This window comes from Rattus rattus, chromosome 3 (assembly GCF_011064425.1).
Source record: "Rattus rattus isolate New Zealand chromosome 3, Rrattus_CSIRO_v1, whole genome shotgun sequence".
Lineage (NCBI taxonomy): Eukaryota > Metazoa > Chordata > Mammalia > Rodentia > Muridae > Rattus > Rattus rattus.
In genome coordinates this window covers 100,754,452-100,766,527 of record NC_046156.1, presented here as the reverse complement: position 1 = coordinate 100,766,527, position 12,076 = coordinate 100,754,452, and the positions used below count along the sequence as shown (strand labels likewise).

At 41.6% G+C, this 12,076-nt stretch overlaps 1 pseudogene; it reads left to right on the top strand.

Annotated features, from left to right (window-relative positions):
* The first annotated feature begins 9,509 nt into the window (after positions 1-9,509).
* On the top strand, positions 9,510-9,980 carry LOC116895868 (annotated as a pseudogene).
* Positions 9,981-12,076: the final 2,096 nt, after the last annotated feature.

Below are 12,076 nucleotides of genomic sequence, written 5' to 3'. Positions count from 1 at the left end.
GTGAGAGGGGTGGGGGTTGGATGGGAGAGCACCCTCTCAGAAGCAAAAGGTTAGGGGATGGGGTGAGGTACTCAAAGATGGGGAACCAGCGGGGGTGGGGGGCAACATTTGGAATGTAAATAAATAAAATAATTTAATTTTTAAAAAGGGATTCAGGCAGAAAAAAAAGGTAGTTAATGTCTGTTTATGTCATTTAGATCAAGTTCTAGAAAAGTCTCTACTACAAAGCAGCTATGTCCTCATGGATACATGACCGTAGCAGCACATCTGTATGTGTCATTCGCCAGGGTACTCGTCTGAGCTTCATGGCATTGGTAAACACGTGATTCTATAGTATCCATAATGTTAAGGGCCCCAAAATTGAGCTAAAGCACATGATTTACATTTCTGAAACCAACTTAATTTATTTAATGCAACTATCTCTAGTTTCATCTATTTCTTTCAGACCATATAACTTCATTCTTATGGTTGAAAGAAATTCCCCTGTGTCTATAAACCGTATTTCCTCTAACCATGCCCGTGTCTTGAGCACCTAGTCTGGCTCCATAGTTTAGCTATTATGAATGGGGCTGCAGTAAACATTGACGTGTAAGTGTCTCTGGTTTGTTAACATGGGGTCTCTTGGGTATTTATTGGGAGTGATATGACTGGGCTATAGGGCAAGGTAGTCTAAGATAGAAAACACGGCCTCTTTCCAAGGAGAGTGTCATCTCTAGGCATTGTCTTTTGTTGAGAGCCTGAAGCAGTAATTACTCACAAAGGCTCTAGTTAGTGGCAAAGCAGATGGAGATGAAGGAACCAATGTTGTCAGGGATGAACTATCTCAGCCCTTTGTACATCACATACGAACCTGGAAAGTCAAGTAATGTAAGTGTTTTCACCATGTAAGCGATGTCTTAGGGTCAACAGTAAACATCCCTTAGCTCAAGCTGAGGCTCAGCTAGGGATGCTCTCAGCAAGGGTATGTGTCTCCTAATGGATCCCCCATGTTGTTCACTCCTGCTCGCTCCTGTTATGCTATGTCTTCCTGTATACTCGCTAGGCACTGAGATTTGCTTTTAAGAAAGATGGTGGCCAGTTGTTCACACTCCTTTGTCCCACCAGAAATCCTCCTGGGGACTTCCTTCCAAAATACTAGTCTCTGGTCATACTCTGTTGTCATAGAAAGTGTTTCCAGTAAGTTGTGGGAGCAGACAACCCTGGGTAGAATGAATAGGGGCCAGGCTCAGCAGGATCCATTGCAATCACAGAGGTGTCTGTTACGATTTATATTGGTAGAGTCAAAATATCCATATGATCCACTCATGGTTCTCATAAAGTCAAATTGTTAAACCATACAGTAGGCTTTCAGCAAACATTCTGGCCTACACTGAAGCCAAGTGAATAAAGCTGTGTATTTTTTTATTTGGAGAAATAACATGTAGTTGAAATGGTCATAATTCTATTTAACTCACAGATGTATGTAAGTCATCATTTAAGGAAGAATGGATGATTGTGAATTCCTACAGGTTGAGTAGTTCCTCTGCGTAATATTACGCAGACTACAAGTTAGGAAAATCAGTGTTTAGTAAGATGCCTTTGTCCCCATCTCAAGATAAAGAAAGGAGAAACAAACACTATGTGGAAACAATATGAACCATTAAGAAAAACCCAGGCTCCTTTCTTCCCCCATTTTTTTTCAGTCCAGAGACCAAGAGAATTTTTCTCCCTGCTTAATGAAAAGAGGTTTTCTTCTTTCCTAATTGACATAGGAATTAAAGTTCAGTACCCTCTTTTTATTTAATTATAATGTAACAAGGCTAAGAAGGCTTAAGAAGCAGGAGTTAATCAAAGCTAATATCTGAACACTCATGTCAAGATGTCCATCATTGCTATATTTACATAAATCTCATCCTAGCTTTTAAAATCGAGAATTTAAACCCCATGACTTCACATCACATTCTTAGAAAGCTTAACTAAGTAGGTCCTGCTTGAAAATTAATAGGCAAACAAGTCATTCATCCCTCACTGACAAAATTTTATCATTCTCTAAACTGTGATTCTTTTCCCTCACTAGATTTTAGTGCTATACATCTTTTTTAAAATTCACATAATTTTTTATTCTTGGTAAATAGGGTCAGATGGGAGTATGCCTTTGTTTTCCAATTCTGCCTTTTTAATGTGAATAACAGGCTCTTTAAGTCTAAGAACCTTGTGTTCCTTGTTCTTGTCCCATTATACAATAGAAGAAAATCCAGTATAATAGAATTCTCTCAACAATACAGAAACTATATGGTTTAGGAGCTTTGGGGGCATTATCCGAAATCATCTAAGGCACAGAAGGCATCGTCTGAAAAAAAAGTTCATTTTTAAACATCCTGAATGGACTTTTCCCAATAAGTTAGCAAAACAGACAAGACACGGATAGAGGGCATTTATGCAACAGTAGAGGTATCAAGAATGATTTCTTTTCTATCCAAAAAAGACAAAAGTACAGGGACATTTTAAAACAAATCCAGCCAACAGCAGGATCATTGCTTGTGATCCAATGACCAGAGACGTTTTCTTGCCTGGATGCTTAGATTGTGCAACTCCGTGAGCACAGGACCCATGCCTCAAAGCGTCCCCGTTTTGATGTGGCCACCAAGCTGTTGGGGGTTAGTGGGTATGAGATGGGCTGATACACATCTCCAAGACTACATTGCTAGAGATGTAAAGAAATTCAAGTCTAGTCAGGAATTAAAACACGTGTGGTAAGTCTCTGTGTCTTTCGTCAGTTTCCATTCTGGTGAAATCGAGTCTTCCAGGAGAGAGCTGGGAACACAGTGCACTGTGACCTGAGCAGTGGCGCTGAAGCAGTATTAATTGGTAAGGAAATCTGAAAGGGCGGCCCACATCTGTGCAGGAGAGCGAGCTTAAGGAAGGAAGGATTAAATGATGCTATCTGAGTCAGGATTCAGAACGTTCAAAATAGAAACCACGCAAAACTAGCAGCGGTTATCCTTTGGTAGTTTCTAATAAATAAGTTTCTATATTTTCCTTAATGAAAAATCAGATATTGTAAAAAGCCTTCAAAGGTTATTTAAGCAGCATGAAAGACTATTCATGGGAAAAGCAATTACAAGTAAAGTGAGAGTGGGGTGGGACTAGGGTCTGAGTTCCAGTAAGGGAGATGTGTTTAAGTCTGTACTCGCGGGGAGAGGAGAGATGCGATGCTAAGCCAGGGTGATTTGCAACAGGAGCCGCTGATGGGAGCTGCAAAGGTAGACTGTGATTCATTTGTATAGGGTGGGATGGGAGAAACTGAAGAAATTCAGTCTTTTCACGAGGAAATTCCCAGAGGGAATAATAAGGTGATTGTCAGCGTGAACCCCAGAAATGGAGGCACAGTACAAAGGAGCCTGTTAGGCTAATGTTTATGAAGAGAATCACATTAAATTGTAGACATTTCACCAACTTTAACCTATAGAAAGACTTTCAATATGATTCCATCCAGTAAGACAAAAAAATCAGCAACCTTTTATATTTGAACAATCAGACAGACAGACACAGATCGGTAGATAGATAGTTGATTTGTAACATTACATCTAGAAAAAGTAATGCCAAGTGTCATCATTTGGGGTCAATTTAAAAGTTATTTTCTAAGTACATTATTTAGAAAGATGAGTGGAGATATTCATCAGTGGCCAAAGACGTGTATGTAACAAAAGCTTGAGTCAAAGCACAGGATGATAAAGTAAGGTGAAAGTTCACCTTTCATGAAGGAGACTGTAGAAGTCAGATAAATAGGACTTTTGAGGAAGGGAGGAGAGAATAGGTTAATGATATATCTTTAGAGTAGCTATGGACAATGGGTAGTCAGAACAGACTAATTCAGTAGAACTACATTAGAAGCAGAGTGTATACCACTCTGGATTTAACCATAAGATGCTTCATGGTCTTTGGGGAGGCCAGTTCAAGAGTGGACTAGAGAAGCATATTTGGAGCCAGAAGTATATGTATAAAGGGGGTTGTGTAGCTGTCTATAACATTCAGGATCCCCACCTAGGGAATTGGTGCTGCCCACAATGGGATGTGTCTTCCTATCAGTTTTTTTTTTTTAATGTATAAGTGTTATTCCTTTCCCGGGGGGCTTCCTTATTGTGTTCCCCTCCCCACCCCTCCCCCATTGCCGCCCCTCCCCCAACAGTCTAGTTACTGGGGTTCATTCAGGAGGGCTTCCCCTTCCCTGGTGCTCTTACTAGGATATTCAGGGACTGGTCAGAGTCCAGGGTCGCCCATGTATAGTCAATAGGGATGGTTGTCATTGTTGCCATATCAGCCCCTTAACCAGTTCTTTCTCTGATTCCTTCACGGGGGTCCTATTCTCAGTTCAGTGGTTTGCTGCTGGCATTTACCTCTGTATTTGCTGTATTCTGGCTGTGTCTCTCTCAGGAGCGATCTACACTTCTGCACTTCTTTGCTTCATCCATCTTGTCTAATCTAGACAATTGGGGCAGGCTCTGAATGGGTGTTTAGTCTCTGTTTTAATCTTGCCTCTCTTCTCCCTCCAAAGGTGATTCAGGTTGTGTCAAATTCAGGCTCTGATCAATCCGTCTTGAGTTTCATTTGTGCATCTATAATTCAAGCATTGGGCTAAGCCACTTATCTAGTGCATACCAAGACTCAGGAAGATTAGTTCCAACCATTTGGTCTATTTTGTTTTAACTGAGTAATATTCCATTGTGTAGGACATTTTCTGTATCCATTCCTCGGTTGAAAGGCATCTGGGTTCTTTCCAGCTTCTGGCTATTATAAATAAGGCTGCAATGAACATAGTATGACGTGTCTTTTTTATAATCTTTTGGGTATATCAAATAAGATCCTGATTCAATTTTCTGAGGAATTAACAGAATGGTTGTACCAGTCTGCAATCCCACCAACAATAAGTGTTCTCTTTTTATCCTAGCATCTTTCACCTGAGTTTTTAATCCATTTCTCTAAAGATGTTGAACATTTCTTTAGGTGTTTCTCCATTCGCATTCCTCAGCTGTGAATTCTTTTGTTTAGCTCACACTAACACACACACACACACACACACACACACACACATAAGCCATTGGTGTTTTGTTCACAAATTTTTCCACACATGTGTTCAGATGCTTTACATAGTTTATGTCTGGTTTGATATATATACTTACAGGGTGATATTCGATCTGCATTCTTCTATTAAGTTGCCAGCACCATTTGCTGAAAAGCTATCTTTTTTCCATTGGAGATTTGGCTCCGTCAAAAATCAAGTGACCATATTGAAACCTATCTGTCTGTCTCTGTACCAATACCAGCAGTTTTATCACTATTGATGTTCAGGGATAGTGATTCCCCCTGAAATCCTTTTTTATTGTTGAGGATAGTTTCTATCCTGGGTTTTGGAATGGGGTAATTCAATAGATTGGCTTCCATTGTTCTGTCTTGCTTGTCTTATTGTACTGATTTCATTAAAGGTATTTTAATGGGAGAAGAGAACACTGAATTTTAGTTTGGATAATGGCCACTATATTAAAATTGCCAAACTTCTTTGCCTGGAATCTTTACTTGGGATTTTATCACATTTCTTGTAGAAATAGATTTATTTGAGTTAATTTTACAACCACCAGAGTTTGTTTATCTCCAGATCCTTGACCTCCTTTTGTTGTCTGATTGCTCTGGCTAGAACTTCAAGAACACAATGAAGGAGTGGGGCAGCCTTAGAAGTCTGATTTTGTAGGGGATGGCTTCAAGTTTCTCTCCATTTAGTTTAATGAGCCACATAATTCTATGTTTGGTAGAGTTTCTTTCCAGGACTTTTTATCATGAGAGGGGTGTTGAATTTTGTCAAAGTCCATCTAATGAAGATCCTTTCAGTTTGTTTAAAAACACGTTGATGGGATATTAAACCATGGTGGGATGGCCTACTTGGTCATGGTGGTGGATGATTGTTTTGATGTGCTCTTGGATCCCAGAATTTTGTTGGAGGGGGGAAATTGGTCTGAAGGTTGGGATGACCAGGACATGCCCCAAGGCCAATGTAAAGGATTCTCTCCACAGGGCAAGACACAAGATTATTCTTGGTCTATTTTCAAACCAGGGACCCTCAGGGACACTCAATGATTCAAATAAGGATTCTATTAACTTGGGATAATCCATTCTCATGTTTGTTAATTACACACACACATACACACACACACACACACACACACACAATTATATATATATTTGTGTATATATATATATATTACATCTATTTTGCTAGAAAGTATTTTGCAGGCGTTACTATTTTCAACAATGTGAGTTTACTCATCTGGGTCCTGGAATGGGGTAATCCAGTCCATATTGATGCTCTCCTTATTCTGATTTCAAAAAAAATGAAAGAAGAGCAGAATTTTAGTTTGCAATGAAAAATGAAACTTAATAAATGAATAGATGACAGTTTCTTAGAGCCTCTCCAAAGTGCATTGTTGGATGGTGAATGTGTGGGATATCACAATCACAGTCCATGCACTCACAGGGAACAGAAATGAAACACATGGTTCCAGATTCTCTCTAGAGTTCAGAACCTCAAAAACAAGATGACAGCTGTCCCCACCAAGTGGGAGGGGGAAACAGGAGATCAGGACTTGAAAGGTCTGCCAATGAAAAAGCTGCCTTAGATCTTCAAAGAAGTGCATTGTGGTCTCCACACATGCAGTGTGTGCCCTGGGATGTAAGTCCCTCCTCCATTGCTCTTCTTGCTTGTTGCTACTGTGCAGAGCTTGGGTACAGAGATCCCGGCTCCTAGCTCTCACACTGCAGCACAGGATGGAGGTTGACTCCCTAAGCATCCCCGTTGGTGCCATCACAGCAGTAATAAACTTAGAAACTCTCGGTCAGACAATAAGTCATCAGAGGGAGATGTTTATTTATGTACACATTACTGCAAAAGGGCAATCCTAAATAAATCCTCTTCAGATGCTTCAGATGAAAGCTCAGATGGGCGAAATTAGACATGGCCCAGGATGTTAAATTTAACTGGAGTCCTTTTCTCCATCTGGGGATTGGCAAAGCCAAGAGCCAATTGCTAGTCATGATGAAGTTGCTAGAAGATCCATGAGGTTTGTGCATTTATACTCGCCATTGGTAAATGTTATCACAATATTCTGAATCAAGTCATATTCTATTTGACTTGCATGGAAGGATGTCCCCATAGAGGGACAAATAGCAAACTTAGTTTTATGACCCTGTGTGATTATTGTAAGCTTCTTCACCACCTCCCATGGGGTTATATGACTGAGTAAACAACATCTCTTACCTGTATTGCATTAAGGAAGACTAGTGTTGTTTAAAGTTTAGTACACCACTGAGGGCTCGTCACTGCTAGAAACAAGTTGATAATGAATTACAGTCTTGTCCTCACTCTCCAGCTCCACTCTTCTCATTTTGAAGCCACTCATCAAGCTTCGCGGTGGAACACAAATTTCTTTTGGAGCTTTATTTATGTAGAATCAAAGAGAAGAGCTAGTGTCATAAAATTGCCCGCCAGACTGTGTTTTTAGTGTATATCAAACAAATCCCAACAGCCAGGGCTTAATCTTTTTTCTCCCTTTCTTTCCTTTTTCTTTTATGAGGTGATAGGTTCCCCAGACCAAATAAAAATAACACCACGTTAACTTTGTCTTTTAAAAAGCACCTGCAGTCATTGTTTACACCTCACAATTGTTCTAGAAAGTAAAACGCATGTCTTGTCTACAAGAAGCTGCCTGCTCTATCACGGCAGATCAGGGGTTCCATTTTGTTTCAGCCCAATAATTTTTTAAAAAATATTTTTTTCTGTTGCCTTTTAGCTTTATCTACTGGTAGAAATTTAACAAACACCATTACACTCAGTTAGGCATTCCTTGGGTTGTTTGTTTGAAAGGATGCTTTGGTAAGCTTTCTTCCAGAGCACCATATCGGTACTCGGCAGTCACTTTGGTGAGTTGAGGAGATCCAAGATGGATTAGAAATTTTTTTATGCTGGTTCTTATACTTTTACTTGTGAACCAGGCCTTTAATGGCTGAGCCATCTCTCCAGCCTTTTTCTGCTGGCTTTTAATCTGTATTTTATCAAACTTTTTTTTTTACCCCTTCTATGGAATCTGAAAAGTCTAAAGGGTTAGGATGTAATATTAAGATGTCATTTGCCTCTTGTACTATGTTGCCATGTATACTGAGATCACAAAAATGGTCATGGGCAAAACTCTTGGAGTCTTAACATTTATTAACCCAACCCATCAAGCTATAATCATTAGTCACTGTAGCATTTATCATTGCCAGATGCCCAGTTAAAAATACCACAGATGAAGTATTATAAAATATCCACTTACTAATTTGCAATCCTTGTATTCTTGGACAATGGGGAAAATGTGTAGAACACTTCTGTTCCAAAATGTGATGCTGTCTTGAGGGGCAGACATATTTGCAGTTGTTTCAGTTGTGAATTGGCTGAGCCACTTCTCCCACCATGAAACGCCATTTAACATGTACTTTATGTGCATGACTGCTTTGCCTGTATTGTATGTGCACTGTGTGCGCCTTATGCCTGTGGAGGTTAGAAGAGGGTGTTGGCTTCCTTGGACAGATGGCTACAGATGGTTGTGATCTACAGTGTGGGTGCTAAGAACTGAACCCAGGTCCTCTGCAAGAGCAGCCAGTGCTCTAAACCACTGAGCAATTTCTCCAACCCCTGAAAATAAATTAGAATTTGGAAAAACATGCAACTAAAATATATCATAATTTGATAGTGGATAATGAAATATGCCAACATTCGGATGGTGCCGGGAACTGTATTTCTAATGACCAATGAGTGATGCTTCAAAATCCTTCATGGGTCTTAACAAATCATTTCTTTAAAGCAGGAAAAGAATTGTAAACCCAACAGTGAATAAAATCTTCTAATATCTTACCTCTCTTATTGGAGCTAATCTTCTATGAGGCTGAACACTAATGAGATTTTGGGGTCATACTAAAAAGATGATTCACAATTACTGGGGAAAGGCTATTAAAATGCTTCAACCCTTTCCAATTTGTATCTGTGTGATGCCAGGTTTTCTTTAAGTATTTCAACCAAATGCAGCATTACTGCAGACCAGAAGCAAATGTGCAAACTCCCTGCCTTGTGTTAGAAATGAGAAGATTTGCCAAAAAATGTAAAACAATATTGACCTTCTCACTAAATTTGTAAATTAGTTGTTGTGGGAGATTATTTTACACAAGTTAAAACAATACAACTTTTACAATGTCCTCAAATTGAATTTCTTCTTTAAAGATTTATTAATTTATTATATATATATATATATATATATATATATATATATGTTCACTACTTCTGTCTTCACATATACCAGAAGAGGGCATCACAGATGGTTGTGAGCCACCATGTGGTTCTTGGGAACTGAGCTCAGGACCTCTGGAAGAGCAGCTAGGGTATATGCAGATAGAGCATTCTTACACATAAAATAAATAAATAAATCTTTAAAAAATGTATCTAGGCCTGCGAAGTTGTGATGCTGAAGCTCCTTGTAGGTCGCTGTGCTTGGCCTCTACTAGACTCCTGTGTGGTTCCACAATGCCTAAGAAAGCCGGTGCAACAGGCAAGCGTAAAAGCCAAACCAAGGAACCAGAGACACCACCTCCCCCTACAGGGCCTGCAGCAACTGATTCTAAAGGCTTTGTCACCATAGCCATCCATGCCAAACCCGGCTCCAAACAGAATGCTGTGACAGATCTGAACACCCAGGCCGTTGGTGTGGCATCGCGGCACCTCCATCTCAGGGAGAGGCAAATGCAGAGCTCTGTTGGTACCTTTCCAAGGTCTTGGACCTCAGGAAGAGTGACGTGGCTCTGGATAAGGGCGGTAAATCTAGGGAAAAGGTGGTGAAGCTCTTGGCCTCTACAGAGGCCAAGGCTCAAGGCCTCCAGAGGAGGTCTTGGAGAAGCTGAGAACAGAAACTGAAAAAAAGAAATAAAGGCGAGAAATGGCGTGTATTTCCTGAGAAATGGTGTGTACTTCCTGAGAAATGGCGTGCACTTCCTTATGGGCTCTCATGAGAGTAGAGGGGCTACACAGGAAAATGTACATCAGTGCCTGGCCATGGAGAGAGGAATACATAGATGAAGTCAGACTAATAAAAGGAGAAAATATAAATCTACACAGACTCTCAAATCCCTCACTGTGGGAGCTGGGGAGACAGCTCAGTGGCGAAGAGCGTTTGTCGCTCTTCCAGGAGACGAGGCTCAGCTCCCAACAGTTTGTGTGATACTGGAGGGCTCACACAAACTCCAGTTCCAGGATGTCGCCATTCTTTTCTGGCCTCTGAGGCCACTGCAGACCTGTAGTTCATACATGTGCATTTCAGGCACACACACTAAGTAAACCTTTAAATCCCTGAGTGCAGACAGCCTGGAATATATCACTCTAATTTCATGGGATTACAACGGAACAGCTGCTGTCCACGATGGAGCTCCTGATCTGCAGGCATTGGGAGATGAGCTGAAGATCACCGCACAGAGGATGACGGGAAACCAACTCCCCGGACTCCAAGTGAAGTGCTTCTAGCCTCGTAGCTCCCCACAGTGTTTCTGGAGTTCTGGGGTCTTCTGATTCTGTTTACTGTCCCACGCACGACTTCCCGCCGGCAAGAAGCACGCGAGACATAGAAATTCTTACTATGAGTGACTTTATTCCTGTCTATTCTCTCTCATGGTGGAAGCCCATTGAGCCTGGGCCAGGCGCCGCTTATTTATCCCCCGCACGCACTCCACACCTGATTGTTGCTTACTCATGACCTCATCAGGTACGCCCGAAATGGGCAAAGACCTGGCATGAAGGCACTCTTGCACATGCGCAAGACACAGTTAATCTCCCCATAGGGAGCCGGTTTAAAGGCTAGCGCCATCTTGACTGACCTGGCCTTCCACATGGGGCGAGTGGAAGCCAGCGCCATCTAGTGGTGGCGGAATGTTATTGGCCTCACATCTCACCCTTTTTATTTATAAATTTTATAGCAGTCATGACCACCCCATCACGTGCAATGAGGAAACCTCAGCGATGTGCAGGGGCTGATCAAAGGAAATCACTGAGTCTCTCTCAATCCCAGTGCAATGATCCACAGATCTATGGGGTGCAAGAGCAGAGAACTCAGAATTCAAAGAGAGACCCTCTCCTCCCAGTGCAATGGTCCCAAGAGGTCCCTGGGGTGCAGGGAGCAGGGAACCAGATACACAGAAGTCCTGAGCAAGATAACCAAATTCAGTGGAGGCCCTTTGTACAATGGCCACAAGTGCTTGAGTGAATAACGGCCTTGTCACATTATTGTTGAGATCTGAGTTTGCAAACCAACCATGGTATGAATACTGATCCACAGCATAGGGCTGCATCAAACAGAGCCACTCCCGATAAGTAGTGGGCACCTCATTTGGTCCTCCTCAGCTGTTGCCACCAAGGGCCATGGTCAAGCCACCCTATAATGAATTTAGAATTCCCAATTGTTAGTAACTACTCCAGAAAGTTCACCCACTGTACTTGTCAACAATAGGGAGGATATCAGACACTGCAGACACAATGTTGCAGCAGTAATGGCTGCTACAATAGCAGCAAAAGTGTCAAGGTCTTTTCTAGGACAGTTCAGGATCAGTCATTTTCTCTGGAACAACCAGCAAACAATGGAACCAAATTCTGAGATCTGTATGACCAGGACAGAGTTCTCCAGTCACTGTAGCTTTACACAGGTGGCTTTGTTGAAGCTACAGTCTGTAAAATGGCAACACCAGTTACCAGTTAAGGCAGCAAGAGTCACCAGGGAAATGAAGGGACAGGGGTAACAGCTGAGTCAGCAAGCAGCAGTGTACAGAGTCTGAGCGAGGCCACAGTGGACGGGAACACACGCAGCGGTAACACTGACTGCAGCAACGGCAAAATTTCTGTGATGACAAAAGGTGAAGGGGGATCTTCCGTCTTCCTTTCAGGGCAGAGGAATGACTCTAGGGACCCGAACCACTAGAGCTGAATCTTCATGTAACCAGGATCAGCAAGTCTCAGCAACCACCCAGGCAGCTGGCACAC